The following is a 12,164-nucleotide window of genomic DNA, read 5'->3' as shown; positions in this document are numbered from 1 at the left end:
ACATCTGTTCAGTCCATCTTGAAACTGCCTTCAACTTTAATCCTGTCTGTGATATTCTTCATAGCTTCAAAGCTTGGCTTAAATGTTGACGAGACTGAAAAATAAACTCTGTGCTAAGTAGGCAATAGTGAAAGCAGACGCATAGCCTTGGTACTTCAAGACTGCATGCCTCTCTTGTGTTTCACATGAAGAATGTTAAATAAAGGATTTTATGTCCCTAAAAGAAGAGGAAGGCACGTTATTAAGCTGTGAAAAAGTGCAGTTATTAAGTGTAAGGAAATTGGGAACAAAGAATTTTCAAGGTTCCTCATGTTCGTTTCTAGTAGCCTGTAAAACAAGCTTACTTTCAGAGCTTTTAATTAAAACCTCGTGTAAAAACCCCCTGGATCGCTCCAGTGAAGGAAGAAAAATACCATAGAAATTTGTTTTGCTTCTTGAAGCGAGACGAGAAGGAAGTAGTTGAACAATCTTACAGTAATCAGATATAGAAAGCAGAGTAGACAGTACAAACTGAAGTGAGAACCATCTCTTTTAAGAGAACTTTGCTTACTGCAGAAGAGGTGGAGGCTGCTCCATCAGTAGTTGGTGATAGGAATTGTAATAAAAGAGTATGTTTGTCCACAAATGACAGACAAAAGCTTGCTTTATAAAGCAGGAAGCATGGCTTTGGGATAGGTTAGCAGAATGCCTTAAGTGCTAATTACTGACTTTAAGTCTCTGGAACTTAGGAAATATGTCAGCTTTTGAAAGGAAAACATGGAGTTCTTTCATTTCTATGGTAAGAACTGCATTCTGTTTTGAGTAGTTCCATGCTAACACGGTGCTGCTTGCCATGGCTCTGACTTGTGTGTTGTATTGCTGCTCTTTCACATCCCTAAGCAAACTGAAGGACCTGTTGTCATGTGGGGAGTTTTTTTAGTTGTTTGTGTTTGGTTTATAACTTCTCTAGTTCCGGGTTTGGTTGGCTGCTGTGTAGGGACATCTGGGGAGATAGAGGAGGATGTGAAGGGCTGGTGGCTATGAGTATAAAATGTTTTGTGTGGAAGACCTCACTTTTGAAAGTGATGAGGTTAGCTAGAGCCAGAAGTATGACAAAGTTTTGTTGCTGGAATACAAGGCTACCAACACTCCTCAATGCAGGCAGACCCGGAATAGCAGTAGCTGCAGTCCTGAGGCCCAGAGGTGAGGAAATGGGCCTAATACTGCTATACCTGGTGTTTACATACCTTGCAACTTACTAAAGGCCCTGCAGAACTGGCCTTGCTGGCCAGGCTTCTCTGCTGACTGCTGCTGTGTCATAGACCAAACCCTGAGTGAGTGGGAAATGGCTCTATGTCAAAAGAGAGCAGCTACAAGGTCAGGGCCAAGATGGGGCCTTCTAAATTCCTGACCATGTGCTCTATTGGCTGTTGGGCGCACAACTGTTGTGGCTTCAGTTAAAAAACAAAAAATTCTGTCACTTCAGCAACCTGCAATGAGGATGACAATGAAAATTATCCAAAATTAAACCTCCAAATATAGAATTTTTATGTCCAAATGAAGTGGCGTTCTTGTAAACACTGCTCTCTCTGAGTGCCAGTAGATGGGGAGAGCCTTAAGGTAGACAGGAGCAAATTGTGAAGGAACACTGTGTAAGCTGGAGGTTGTTGAAAAATTGCAGCTGATATTTTTTGGGCTTCCCTGCTTTCATCCATTAGGAGGAGCTTCAGGAGCTGCGTGCAAAGCAAGACCTGCCTGCATCCCAGTGAGGACAATGCTGGCAACATTCACTGCTTTATTTCACACATTTCTGTGGGCTTTCAGTGACAGCAGCTGGTCTCTGGGCTAGGAGGGCAACTGAAAAACACAGGAGCTGTTATTGCAGATACGCTGTTTTTGAAGAGGAAAGAATCCAACCAAAAGTACTGGCAAATGTTTGTTCCTTTAATGTACAGCCTTTATTTTGCAGAAGCTTGCTAGTGGGGAAAAAGAATATCTGACCAACAGTTATGCAAATCTTGCTTTCTTCACAAGGACAAAACTAGAGCTGGACATGCTTTGAGCTACAAATTTTTCCACATCTCCCATGTTTGGATTTAAAGAAAGGTTACGTTTTTCAGCTGTGTTACAACCAAATCTGTGTGGGAGAGGGGAGGTAAAAATGCAAAGGAAAACAAGACATAAAGGAACATGAAGAGATGAAATGAGAGTGGTAATGGAGGAAGAAAACATGAGAGAAAATGCAGTTCCTATAAAGACTGTATGTCTAAGCCAGGCTCGCTGAGCTCTAGCCCAGGGGCTGGTGGGTGCCAACAGAGACGGGCACTGATGATGGCTGTTGCCTCCCTGTGCCCCGAGCATCCAGAGGGGCTGTGAAATGTGGAACTGCAGAAGCAACACAGTGGGCCTGAATGGAGCCGGGGGGATATGAGAGGGAGAGATGGAGGAGAAAACAGTATAAATATGTCATAATGCTGCTAGTGACAAGCTGCTTGTACCCGTCACAGACAAAAATAAATGAATGGCAACCCTGTCATCACAAATGTATGGAAAGAGCATAATAATTAAGAAATGATCTGAAGTAACAATATGACTAATAGCAGAATGGTAAGGAGCTGGTGGACAGCTGTCACAATAGGCAGGTTCAGTCATGGAGAGTGTTGCCATGGATTTCAATAGAGTGCAGACTGACAAAGTTGCCTGCAGTCAAATTAAAATGGAAGAAGTTCCAAAATGAGTGCATACACGAGATCCTCTCCAGAAATAAAAGCCAACTTCAGCTCTATTGGTGGCAGCAAAAGCCAAAAGCAGGGCACAGCTGTGGTAAGAAACAGAAAAAGCAGAAACCAGACAGGTAATACTGCACTGCATTAATTAATAAATGACAGCCTTTATTATTTCTTCTAATCTGCATTAAAAAACTATGCTTATTTTCTTGTCATTATTTTGTGTTTTATTCTTCAATATCCTGCACTGCCAACTCCCACTGGATGCTATTCTGAACCTGATAACAACAAAAAAGTAAAGGCTTCAAAAAAGAAACCTCTCCCTCAATCCCCCAAATCTTTGCTTTTGGACTTCTATAGAAATCCCTTTAGAACTATGTGCACATATTCCTAATACAGTATTTGCAATATTTCATGGGCAATCTATGAGGGCTGCTCCAAAACTAATTTACTTCCTATTTTATGCTGATAGCCCACAATGTCAGAGGAGGATGCTGGAATGGCAGCAGAGGTTGAACCTTCTCACCAGTGTTCAGGTAGATGCTGTGTGACAGATGGCAGCAGAGGAGCACTCTGACAGAATGGCATCTGACATAGAAGTGTGGATGAAGCAAAGGCGTGTCATTGAATTCCTCTGTGCAGAAAAGATGGCACCCGTTGACATTCACTGACACTGAACATTTATGGGGACCAAACAGTGGATGTGAGCACAGCGAGGTGGTGGGTGATGCATTTCAGCAGTGGCGACTGTGACAGTGGATCACCTCGGCTGGTGCAGATGGTTACAAGTGTGGCATGGAGACTCTTGCTTGTGCTGGTGAACAAGCATAGCTGATGGTGGTAACTGGGTTGAAATAACAGTAGCTGTGAATTTGCTCTGTCAAACAGTGTTATTGTGCTCTTTGTAGATGTTGTAGTTCCCATGGAAATAAACAGGAGGCTTACTTTCAGAGTGACCTACATATTGCATTACTCTGATGCTGTCACTGATCTGTGAAGTGAGAGAATAACAAACTCCAGATACTTAAGAGCTCCCATTAAGAAACCCAGGCACAGAAAATACAAACTTGCCTGCCCCCCTCTGACCAACATACTCATTGCATTAAGGAAACTGATGGTAGGTGATGTCTGGCACCTGCGTGTGCCTTTTATGTGTTCAGAACTGAGGCAGAGTATTAAAAAAAAGAAGATGGTTCACAGTCAGTAAAAATCAGCATTCCCTAAGCATGTATGCAAACGCTGAAGTTAAAGCTGTGGAGACACAGATAACAGCTGGCCTTGGAATTAAAGCTTAAGTTTGCTTCCATCATTAATACTGTGGGACAAAGCCAACAAAATACAGAGCCCCTCGCATGCTATTCTTGTATTCTTAGGGAGAAAATACAAAGCTTTCACTCAAAATTACCCCAAATCACATTATATTTCTGGTATACTGCTCTGTATTAAGGACCCATTCTAACATTTAATGTGTTACATTTGATTCTGCGTTGCGTGAGAAGTTAATCAAAGGATAACAGTCTCTGTGGTCCACTCAGCAAAACATTTGGACTCTACGTCATGGCTAAATATATTTGTAAGGCACGGGGGAAGTTAATGCACAAAATGATCCTTCTGAGCAGTTTATGTGCCAGTTTATTGTAAGCTGTAAATTGCTTCTGGAGATGAAAGACATTCTTTTCCATTATTAACTATAACATAATAACACTTAATGATTCTGAAATAGTTTCAAAGCTAGGGATGAGAATATGCTCATCATAATGCAGGTTAACACTGCTGAAAGACAGAGCATTACTGAAATATTCACCTTTCAAACTCAGAATATGCGGATGCAGTAAGAAAAGTCTTATCATTGTATAGATACTGTAACAAAGTTGTTTGTGGTTTTTTTTGTGGACGTTTTTATGTAAGTATAGCATTGTTTAAGATTCGGTGTGTACAATGTATGTAGAGTCAGAGTTTCAGTCGGAAGGGACCCTTGAAGGTTGCAGGAATGATTTCAGATAAGTTTTGCAACATAATCTCATGACCACAAAAGCTACGTGCGTGTTCACCATACCAACCTCAGGTGAGTTGTGATGAATTTATACACCCTATAAGGTCGTAATGCAAGGTACACATTTTTCCATGCAGCAGTGTAACACCTTTTCATGTGTGATATATTGCAGGCAGTTGAGCCAGAGGGATTTGCAGCCAATATGCAAATGATTCCTAGAGTACAGTTCTTTATTTTGCCCTTATTGCTCAAATCCAGTCAGGGAGTCTTTGTGTGACTTGTGGGTGGCAAGGGGAGCTGCGGATCACAGCATTATTTAGCTTTGCCTTTCTGCTACGGTAATGCTGTTTAAAGAGGAGATCTCTCTCCCAAGTCAGAACTAATCCTTAAAAATATGGTAAAGCTTCAGAGTACTCTTGATGACAGAAGGGGTAAGTTCTACACAGGATTAGATTATTTGTTAAATTAAAGTCTTTGTATTCCTCCCATTTGCAAACAATTAACAAAATGCAAATATTGCCTATGCAAATGTGGCAGGAGAGAGACAAACCTAATTTACCTGGGCAAAACTCTCTCACCTCCAACCGAATTCTTTCTCACCTCCAACCCAGACACAAGAAGGCAAAAATGCAATCTCATGCTGTGATGGTCTTGAATTGTATTTCTCCAAGGAAAGAGCTGGTGCTGAGGGAGCCGAACTGCAGTACTGGGTCAGCAAGTCCATGAAATGAAGTAAAAAAGCAACACTTCACATAGAATTTTCAAAACATCGCCTCAGGTTTGTTAGTTTATTGGCTGGAATTAAGGATTTTCATTTTAATTTCCTGTTCATTTTAGTTTTCCTGAAAGCAGCAGCGACAGTTCTAGAATTTATGACCATTATAAAAGTTGTTTTGAAAGACACCGCGTGATGGATTCGTTCATTAAAACTGCTGCAGTTGTTCACTGTGTTGTGGAAATCACGGTGGTGATGGTTTGCATTGCAAATGTGCAAAGTGGCATAAAATTCTTTGAACGTGGATTTGTACCTCACTGCGATAATAAGAAAGAAGAAGATTAATGAGTGTTTTGCATCTAGACTAATGATTGGAAAATTCTCCAAGCAAATTAATGTAATGTTCCTTCTGTTTGAGAAAGGAGCTCATCCAGTTCCCCAGGAACTTACGGTCTTCAGCCCCTCTTTGTTTTCTGTAAGCCATAGCAACGAGCTGCTCATGTCTTAGACAGGTTTATCAGATTGATGTAGAACCAGATTTAGCTCCAGAAATTTTCCTTATCAGCCACTATAATGAAAAAAATAAATAAAAATCCCGAAGGAAAATATCAGTTCTCTGTCCATAAAATTCCTGGTATTCCAGGCACAGTTTGTTCCAAAGCAAAAAGAGCTTCTTCAGAAAACTTTCATGGCTGCCAGAAATGAAGTTGATTTTAGTCTTTGAAATGTGCCAGTCCGTAACAAGGTCTCTTCCTTCTTTATTTCTAAGGATCAATGAAGGAAAGAATTGCATTACAGGCAGTTTCAGCCTTTGTTTTTTGTTTGTTTGTTTTTTTTTTCAAAACTCAGAAGGAAAAGAGTCAGATTTTCATTTCAAATCAAGTAGCTGGAATGCTAACAAAGTTGCCCTTAAAATAAATGTGATGTCTGCTAAATAACATATTAAGGTAAAATCTGGTACATGGTTATCATCACTGGAAGATATTTTGAGGCCTGCTTCAAAATAGTGTAAAGCTGATGATGAATCAAAAGAATAAATGCACAGCACTAACATTTACTGACACTGTTCTTATACCTAAACATGATTTAAATATGTTGGTATAAAAAAATCTTGTCTTTGTCTTGTAAAGCTACAAAATCTCTTAATTTAACTACATGAGGAAGTCCAGAAGGAAAAAAAACATATATATAATAATAATGATAATATTTCAAATTGCACAGCTCTTATAAAACTGAAAAAGGTCATAAAAATGGTAATACTGAGTAATTTTATAGACTTTTTTTTTTGGTGTTGCAAATTGCAAATGTAATTTAATGACAGTTGCTCGTGATGAGATGCAAAAGAGAAGAGTAGGTCCTCAGTTCCCAGTCGATCTTTAAAATGTGTACCACTGACTAGAATCTGACTGAGAATTGAGGTCCTGGGTGAGGTTTTATTACACTTTTAAAACAGATTAAAAAAAAAAAAATAGTGTTTCCATAAGAACCATGTTGAAATTTCAGGAGTTTTTAATGTAAATAGTGATTATTTCCAAGTATAACCTGGGCTGTACTGCTTTAGTGCTGTCACTCTGAGAACTCAGAGTCCACTCAGTGAAGGGAGAAGCAAGCAGTGTGTATATGCAACAATGTAAGCAATTTCATTGGTAAAATGCCCAAATCTTCTCAGGTGTGCTAAAATGATTAGTAGGTACATTCACGTTTAAGACACGCTTCAAGGAATAGCATTTAAAAGTAGTAGAGTCTCCCTGAAGGAAGGGTCGATTACTTTTCAAATTAAGGCTTCTAGACAATATTCTGATCTCAAATTATGGAATAACATATTGAAATATTTAATGATGAAGGATCACACACAACAAATCCAGAGAAGTCGAGGCACAAAAAGTCTCTTTTCAAGCATTCTATCCATCAAACTTCAGTATAACTCCACGGCTATGGAGGATATGGTGTATGTCCCTGTCTTTCTCCCATTGCTGCTAGACGTGCCTGGAAAGCCCAGAGAAGAGCCCTCAATGTTTTTAACTAGGCAGGATACTTGCAGTAAGCAGGTAGCATCAGGGAAAGCAATCTCCTTTGCTAGATGTGTTTGAGGGAGATGACTTTTGTGTGTTCTGTAACCTTTGATATCAGGGAAATCACATGCAAACATCTGAAACAATTTTTCATGTGAGAGGGGTAAAAAAAAAGTCCGCCTTAATCCGCTCTGCCTCTTATACTCCCCTTATAATTTTCTGTATCATAAACCCCTCCTCTTTTTAGAAAAGCAGAATAAAAGTCCACACCTTCACTTATATCACTTTGTATGACCTACTTCTTCTTGACCTACACAGACACTTTCAGGTTTTTGTTTGTATTCAAAACACCCAATCAATTTTACCAGTAACCTCCTCTCTGCAATCTGCACCATTCTATCAGCTAACTGAGCGACTCTTCCTTTTGCATCACACTTATATAGAAAAATAAACAGTCAGTGCATTAAATGTAATGACACTAACATTTGCTTGCTTGTTTTTCCACTCACATTTACATGAGTAGATAAATGATCATAAATGTAATTTTCATGTTTATGTATGTATAAATATTCAGCTGGATGAATTAGAATCCAGCTGTTTCCCAGGGTGATTTAAAAAATGGAATGATTTCAACCGACATACAACTGTAGAGGTAAGACAGAGGAAAGGTCTAACAGATGTTGATACTGGCTTTGGTGAAGTTTGGGGTATGTTTTCATCCTCCTGGAACAGAAGAGAGAAGAAAAGAAATGGTATTGTTATTTGTGGTAGGAATTTGCATGGGAGAGAGGAGGCACAGAGGATATCAATTCATAGAGCTCAAATCCATCAGAGAGAAACAGACTTCTCAGGCCTAATTTGTTCAGGCTTATAAATGTGGTTAAATTGTATTCCTTATATCAATTTAATCTCACCCACTTTCTAGAAATAATGGAACTTGAAGTAACTTTAAAAAATAGGGGGGTTAAATTCTTGTATTCTTCAAGGTAGGAGATCTGTAGAATTATATCTATTGGAAATGTTTATGACAAACTGAAAACACATGGAAGAAGAATAAGCAAATAAGAAGAAAAAGAATAAATAGTCCCAATATGAATGAAGTAGTTGATGCCAGGGTTTCCATCAGCCATCTGAATTTCTGAAGCACTCGTTGATGTTCTTTGAAACATTGCCTTCTGCAGGTCAGTAACAGCAGATCTGTGGCACTCAGTTTCATACCACATTAAAATCATATTCAGAACAGCAGCATGTATTATAAAGGGAGAAAATGGAGCTGTGCAAGATACTCAGAAGAACAACCGAAACTCAGCAAAAGCTTCTGAAAAATTTCAACCTAATCTTGCTGAAAACATCTGTGAGCCTTTCAGATAAGCATGACCTTCATTTGGAATGAAGTTAGGTTGATGGAGAAGTCAAACCTATATCAAAGCAACAGACAACAACAAAAAAAGGTATCTTTACAAGTATCTTTACTCTGGTTCCCTTAGGCACCGTGTTTTATGCAATTGTGTTTCATCTTTACAAAAGCTTTTTGTCTCTAAGCTGTTTCAACTCCACTAAAAAATGGGCATATACCTGAGTATGTAAGTTTCTGTCTTTTGTAGCTATAGACAGAATCAGCCAACATAATGCTGATACCAAGGACAAACTAACACTTCGGCTAAACCTGGAAGTATCCCAACTGCTCAAAAACCTCTTCCTTTCTATAATGGGACTATACAAGTCCAGTGGGACACAAAGTGTGTTTAAGCTTTGCTGCCTGGACAACCACTTGTTTTCCAAGGTTACAGCAAAAACTCTGCAGTATCGTCCATTTAGCTCTTATGAATCATTGCTACCAGCAGGTAAACGTGGGGGTCATTATTGCTCAAGTCATCATAAGTATGTCAAGGAACATCAGCTGAGTAACAGAATCCTGTCCCAGGTCAAAGGCAAATAAAACAACGCCTGCCCCACTCCTTCTATATATATGTAAAACATCCCAAAGGTCATCATTTGTGCCAACAATTGGCTCTACACAATCCAATGAAACTTGAACTACCCACCTTTGTCTAGTAAAAACGTGTATGAGATCACAAGAAGGAAGAACAGACAAACAGGTCTATCATTTTGGAAGGAAGTTGAAAGAGGGAGAAAGAGGTCATAAATGTGCCGTATGGGGCAAATCAGCTGGGCTGGCTTGCTAAAGCATATGCTCCACTGGAATCAATAAAAATGAGCTGACAGATGTGAAACTGCAGAGCTGGGAGAACAGTTAGAGCACAAGGTGAGTGCTCTTTCTCCTCCACTGATCTTCTGAAACAGATCAGAAGATTTCCAGTTTGTTTTACTGGAAGGTGACTTTAAATCATCCTCTGCAATGATTTCAATTGCATTTTGATGGTTATAGTAAGATATCCTCTTCCTTTACTCTGTGCATTTTTTCGCTCTGTCTCTTCCTAATCTCTATTTCAGAATCTGCCAAGCTTAAATGTTCGGGATACACTGTTATGGAGGGGAAAAGGTTTCAACATTAAGATCTCTTTCTCAAAATTTAAGCTCTAGATAGACAAGATTCTAAATCAAATTCTGTTGCGCGGCTCTCTTCAACATTTCTTGTCTATTTTGTTGAATTCAGATGCTTGTCATGATGATGAACTACCGATTAATTGTCAATTTTAGAAAAAAAAACAGAATATATAATGTCAAAAATACAGACAAGGATCTGGAATGAGTGCTTGTTCTGTTCATCACTTTCATGAGATTCCTACGCAACAAATTCTTGGTATATGTGAAGAAGTCATCTTCAGCATATGTCGTTCAATAGCCTCTAAGAACTGACTCATTAAATGTGATAGAGACTGAAAGATAATGCCATCTATTTTAGCATAGTAACTATCTAACAGCTTTACTTGTAATAGGTGTAACAGAAACTGCATGTCCAGAGCTGCCACAGAGGACTAGACTAGCCCCACTAGCCACAATTGCATGTAAGGGACAGTGTTAGCTTCTCATCTTACCACACACTCCTGAAGGAGTCACGAAGACAGTCGCAGGCTTGGAACTAGGTGATGTTTAAGGACTCTTCCAACTCAACCCATTGTATCTTTCCATGGCTAGTTCCTAAGCTGTGATCAGTACAGAGTATTGCCAGTGGAAATCAATTTTAGAAACGCTGCTAGCAAGGAGAGGCAGAGAGAATGTGGCAAGAAACTTCAGCACACACTGTGAGAAAGCCAGTGAGTTTTACTCATCCTAACATTTTGATATTAACTTTACCTACTTGCAATATTTTGAACAAGGATAATTTAGTCTTTGGTAATACTATTTATTACAAAGATTAAACTACAGGGAATATTTAAGTCAAGTATAGTTGAATAGATTTGTGGGAAGGGACCAAGAGATGAAAGGAGAATATCTCAAGCCATGAACTTATAAACTTTGGTAGATTTGAGTGACCAAGTTACTAACTTGCTCATCCTTTATATGTCATTTAGTTTTATATTTACAGAGATTTTAAGAGTCATAAGAGCAATACTGTCTGAATAAAATTGGACTCATGGTTCAATTATTGCTGTGGAATACAAAAGGCCTCATTTGAGTCACTAATGGATTAGCTGAATAGAAATATTTTTCTGCTTAGAAAAAAGATTGTTTTTGTTGTTTTGTTTTTTTTTTCCAACCTGCCAACTGACCTTTGATAATTCCTCCTCATGAATTGCAAAGAAGCATTTAATTTAATCTCAGAGAAACAAGCAGGAATCTCAGTGTACCTTATGCTAGTTAACTCTCTGAAAGGTGATCTGCTTTTATAAACTCTTACCCCAAGTATTTGTGAATCAAGTTTATATGAGAACATGTGCAAGTGTGAGAGAGTGTCACTATTAATAATCGCTAGAATGAATTCTGTTCAGAAAATCTTTGTTCCTGCAGACAGTAAATTTGGGAGTCACATACAAATGAATGTGTCCCGCAGGCCCTATTCCTCTGAGATATAAAAGTAATCACATAGTAAAATAAAATGATTTTGTGATTCGTAGTATTACACATTGAAAAAAAAGGAAAGAAAAAAGAACCAAAAACCAACACCATATATTTTAGATATTTTATGAAGAAAACAAAGCATAAGAGCCCCTTCTGATATGATAAAAGCTGTTTGGTTTGGTTTGGTTTTTTGTTTGTTTTTGATTGGTAAGCCATGTAAAAAAAGCAAGTCTTCAAGAAGGAGGAGGATGGCTCACGCTCCAAGGCTGGCACTTACAGAGCTCTTAGAGGAAATGAACAAGAGTCTCAATCTCCTGAATTTCCATGACAGATCTGGAAATTTAACCTGCACCTCCTAGACAAATGAAGCACCTGAGAAACTTCATTAGTAGGGAATAAAAAGGAGACATTCCCTTCTGCCGTCCTTTGCTTGCCCCTTACCAAGCCAGCAAGCTTTTCTCTGAGAAAAGCAAGCATACACTCATTCCTAGGAACAATTATTTCCAATGACAGAGGTTCCCCCCTGGAACACCTGCATCCAACACCTGTGTACTGAGGCATTTCCACTACCACTGTGTTTGTGCTTTGTATTTTGAAAGCTGTAGAAGCTGTGTGCTTTGGATCTTATTTCAAGGTGCCTTTCACTTCCACTGAAGTCTTCACAAGGGCCAGATGCTCAGATTCAAGCCATGCAGGGTTTTATTTGTAGGTATGAGCATTATCAGATCTGGCTGGGAGCATGACTAGCAGTCTGATCTCCCTAATTCAGCTCAAAA

The sequence above is a fragment of the Excalfactoria chinensis genome, chromosome 4 (genome assembly GCF_039878825.1).
Source record: "Excalfactoria chinensis isolate bCotChi1 chromosome 4, bCotChi1.hap2, whole genome shotgun sequence".
NCBI classification, from domain to species: domain Eukaryota; kingdom Metazoa; phylum Chordata; class Aves; order Galliformes; family Phasianidae; genus Excalfactoria; species Excalfactoria chinensis.
Note: the sequence above shows the minus strand (reverse complement) of the source record.